This window comes from Drosophila willistoni, unplaced genomic scaffold (assembly GCF_018902025.1).
Source record: "Drosophila willistoni isolate 14030-0811.24 unplaced genomic scaffold, UCI_dwil_1.1 Seg48.1, whole genome shotgun sequence".
NCBI lineage: Eukaryota > Metazoa > Arthropoda > Insecta > Diptera > Drosophilidae > Drosophila > Drosophila willistoni.
The window spans coordinates 124,993-130,200 of NW_025814414.1; positions in this window are offsets into that span (position 1 = coordinate 124,993).

Genomic DNA, 5,208 nt, shown 5'->3' on the forward strand with positions numbered 1-5,208 from the left:
TGATTCCGTTCAAATTACCAATGCACTTAAGACATTGCATAGGGAATTCCCGGAGAGAAGGAAATTAACCCTATCTTCATTCGTTGAATTCAAAATATGAACTGATTTTATTAAAAGAATTGTTGTGTATATAAATGAATTCTTAGACTCTAGGCAAGAATTGTTCTTAAAAATACTTATTCTAATGACCCACGCTTTCGGGGTTTGAAAATTGTTTATATTTCAATCTCAGCGTTGGCTACTTGATACGGCGCCACTGTTACAATCTTAAGTTTTATCCACAGAGTGTGGATGCATGTTTTGTTTGGTTTTAAGCAATAATTGTCATATAACTCTTTATAACTTATTTTTGTGTTATGTTTTTATTTCGTTTTGTATATTTCTTGGTGCATCTGATTTGGTGAAGCCATTTCAGATGAACACGATGTTTAATCTTAAACATTCTGCAAAGGGCCGCCAAATGCGACGATTTGTATTCTTTTATTTTTATAAAGTTGTCTTAAACAAATTATTATTATTAATATTATCATTAGTAAGATAATTGTTGTTAGAGAAGCTTCATGCTTCATGTTGGACTGACTTCCTATTCTTTCCTATTCTGCCGTATGGTTTACTAAATTGGCTTTTACTGTATTATATTATATTTGGCAAATTACTAATATCGCCCAAATGCTTTATAATTTCTGTTTTGGGATATCTACCCACTCCTGATGTGTATTACTGTGTTGACTTCTAGCCTTTTTATATGGTGTAAACTTTAAAGACCTACTACTTCAACCTTTCGGTTTAAGCCAATGTGGCTTTTGCTCCACTGTTTTGATATTTCGGTAATACCTAAAATTTGAGCGGTTATTCTGTTCAAATGTTGTCCCTTTATTTTGCAATACCTGTCCTTTTTCTAATACAGACTCGGACAATTTTTTAACGGAATCTTTTTTGACATTATCTTTTACATTATCATTATTTAATTCAACCATTGCCATCTGAAAATTCTAATCTATTGTTGTTGCCACTACAGATTTATTCTGATTTGATTAGGTGCACCCCGAGACGATCCAACCAAATTGAGTATTCTGGCCTAGCAGGCCATCAATCTTTGTAATTCCCCCTTTTGAGATTAACCTTACAAGGTTTATTAAAAGAAGGATCAGCTAACACGTAAGTTTGCCATTTTGACATATCCACGTTTGGCATTTTTAATGGAAGAGCTTCCATTAACTTTGGCAACACAATTGCCTCTACCTTAAGATGTTATTTCCAGGGATTTCGCGTCTTTACATCTATTTTTATACCATACACCCATAGGTATATTAAAGTCGCCAAAATGTATGTAACATGCAGAAGGAAGCATCTCCGACCCCACAAAGTATATATATTCTTGATCAGGATCAAAAACCGAGTCGATCTAGCCATGTCCGTCTGTCCGTCCGTCCGTCCGTCCGTCCGTCCGTATGAACACCTAGATCTCGGAGACTATAAGAGCTAGAGCCACCAAATTTGGTATGCAGTCTCGTGTAGTATGTACGCTTATCGAGTTCGTTTCAAATTTTTGCCACGCCCCCTTCCGCCCCCAGAATTTACATAAAACTATTTTTCTTAAAAAGTATAGTAGATAGAAACATCAAATTTGGTTTATATACTCGTTTAGTTAGCGCGCAGAAAATAATTGTTCCAACTTTTTGCCACGACCCTTCCGCCCCCGGAATTTACATAACTTTGATTTTCTTAAAAACTATGAAAGCTACCGACATTAAATTTGGTATGTAAGTTAGCTTAATAGACGCGCAGATATTGACTATTTAAAAATTTTGCCACGCCCATTTCCGCCCCCGAAAATTAAACAAAACTGATTTTCTCGAAAACTAACAAAGCTAAAGTCGCCAAATTTAGTATATATACTGGCTTAGTATGCGCGCAGAATACATATATTTTAATATGTTGCCACGCCCACTTCCGCCTCCATAATTTAGAAAAAACCGATTAGCTCTTGCAATTTTTTGACCATCGCAATCAAATTTGGCAGACAAATAAATCTTATCTATTTCTATCAAACTACCAAATTTGATTGAAATCGGACTAGAAACATACAAAATATACGTATGAACGTATTTTGCTACGCGATCCATAAGGGCAGAATTGGCCGTTGGCTAGTGGCGGCGCTAGAGTGCTTGTGTGTTTGTAGAGTGAGCGAGATAGCAAATGGTATGAGGCAAATTAAAACAATTTAGTAGACATACATTTGGTTTTCGAAATTTTAAATATTTGTTTCACCTGGTGTATGGTATACCCAAGTCGGCGAGACGACTTACTTACTTCATTACCTTATATTTTGATTTTTTGGCTTTTATTGAGGACACGCCACTTATTTCCGTATTTTGTTTAATTCGGACAAAATGCTGCTCTGTGAACCACAATCAATAAGGGCTCTTAGAGTCTTATATCCACCACTTACATTTTTTACTTGTATTACAGCTGTGGCCTGTTGGCCACTGTTGGCAATATCTTTGCTCCAAGTATTCCATGACATCAGATAGCTTTTGAATTTCCCTTGTTTTTCTAATTTGGCTCTCATACAATTGCAGAGGCTCTCTGTCAAATTTCCTTAGCAGCAGTTGTGCGAATATTACGCCAACTTCATCGGACAAATTTGCTTTAATTTTAATAAAGTGTATTGACTCATTAATTATGTCAATCACTCCCTTTACACTTTTTGCGGATGCATTGTTGATCATCGGTAAATCAACGATCCGACTTAGTTGTTCGGAAAATACCCTCCGATTATTCTCGTACCGCTTGGTTAACAGTTCCCAAGCGGCACTATAATTGTCAGCTGAACCTGACAATAGATGAGCTACCATGCTCCTTGCTTCGCCCTTTAACGCGGATTTTAAGTAATTGAACTTAAGAGCCAGACTTAAATACTCTCTTTTTTCAATTAATTCCGCAAATAGTTCCACAAACAGGTCCCATTCTCTAGGTTCTAGATGCAATACCTGTCCTTTTTCTAATACAGACTCGGACAATTTTTTAACGGAATCTTTTTTGACATTATCTTTTACATTATCATTATTTAATTCAACCATTGTCATCTGAAAATTCTAATCTATTGTTGTTGCCACTACAGATTTATTCTGATTTGATTTGGTGCACCCCGAGACGATCCAACCAAATTGAGTATTCTGGCCTAGCAGGCCATCAATCTTTTTAATTCCCCCTTTTGAGATTAACCTTACAAGGTTTATTAAAAGAAGGATCAGCTAACACGTAAGTTTGCCATTTTGACATATCCACGTTTGGTATTTTTAATGGAAGAGCTTCCATTAACTTTGGCAACACAATTGCCTCTACCTTAAGATGTCTTTTCCAGTGATTTCGCGTCTTTACATCTATTTTTATACCATACACCCATAGGTATATTAAAGTCGCCAAAGTGTATGTAACATGCAGAAGGAAGCATCTCCGACCCCACAAAGTATATATATTCTTGATCAGGATCAAAAACCGAGTGGATCTAGCCATGTCCGTCTGTCCGTCCGTCCGTCCGTCCGTCCGTCCGTCCGTCCGTATGAACACCTAGATCTCGGAGACTATAAGAGCTAGAGCCACCAAATTGGTATGCAGTCTCGTGTAGTATGTACGCTTATCGAGTTCGTTTCAAATTTTTGCCACGCCCCCTTCCCCCCCAGAATTTACATAAAACTGTTTTTCTTAAAAAGTATAGCAGATAGAAACATCAAATTTGGTTTATATACTCGTTTAGTTAGCGCGCAGAAAATAATTGTTCCAACTTTTTGCCACGCCCCCTTCCGCCCCCGGAATTTACATAACTCTGATTTTCTTAAAAACTATGAAAGCTACCGACATTAAATTTGGTATGTAAGTTAGCTTAATAGACGCGCAGATATTGACTATTTAAAAATTTTGCCACGCCCATTTCCGCCCCCGAAAATTAAACAAAACTGATTTTCTCGAAAACTAACAAAGCTAAAGTCGCCAAATTTAGTATATATACTGGCTTAGTATGCGCGCAGAATACATATATTTTAATATGTTGCCACGCCCACTTCCGCCTCCATAATTTAGAAAAAACCGATTAGCTCTTGCAATTTTTTGACCATCGCAATCAAATTTGGCAGACTAATAAATCTTATCTATTTCTATCAAACTACCAAATTTGATTGAAATCGGACTAGAAACATACAAAATATACGTATGAACGTATTTTGCTACGCGATCCATAAGGGCAGAATTGGCCGTTGGCTAGTGGCGGCGCTAGAGTGCTTGTGTGTTTGTAGAGTGAGCGAGATAGCAAATGGTATGAGGCAAATTAAAACAATTTAGTAGACATACATTTGGTTTTCGAAATTTTAAATATTTGTTTCACCTGGTGTATGGTATACCCAAGTCGGCGAGACGACTTACTTACTTCATTACCTTATATTTTGATTTTTTGGCTTTTATTGAGGACACGCCACTTATTTCCGTATTTTGTTTAATTCGGACAAAATGCTGCTCTGTGAACCACAATCAATAAGGGCTCTTAGAGTCTTATATCCACCACTTACATTTTTTACTTGTATTACAGCTGTGGCCAACAGTGTTGGTTGTGCCGTTACACAAGTATTAATACTTTCCTGTTTTTCTTCAAAATGGAGTAAGGTATGGTGTCCCTTACTGCATAATGAACAGACCATTTCATTAGTGCACACTTTATTGCTCGAATGGTTCAAGCATCTTGTGCACAGGTGTACTTTTTTAGCTGTTTCATACCTTTCCGTAGGTGTCAATCCTTTAAACTTATAGCACTTATACGCTTTATGCCCGGCAATTTTGCAAATCGGACATTTATCTTCGAATTCCGCATAATTTAAAACAGTTTGTAGCGGTTTCTTCTCTTCTCTGCTCATGGCACTTAACGAGCAATATCTTTGCTCCAAGTATTCCATGACATCAGATAGCTTTTGAATTTCCCTTGTTTTTCTAATTTGGCTCTCATACAATTGCAGAGGCTCTCTGTCAAATTTCCTTAGCAGCAGTTGTGCGAATATTACGCCAACTTCATCGGACAAATTTGCTTTAATTTTAATAAAGTGTATTGACTCATTAATTATGTCAATCACTCCCTTTACACTTTTTGCGGATGCATTGTTGATCATCGGTAAATCAACCGACTTAGTTGTTCGGAAAATACCCTCCGATTATTCTCGT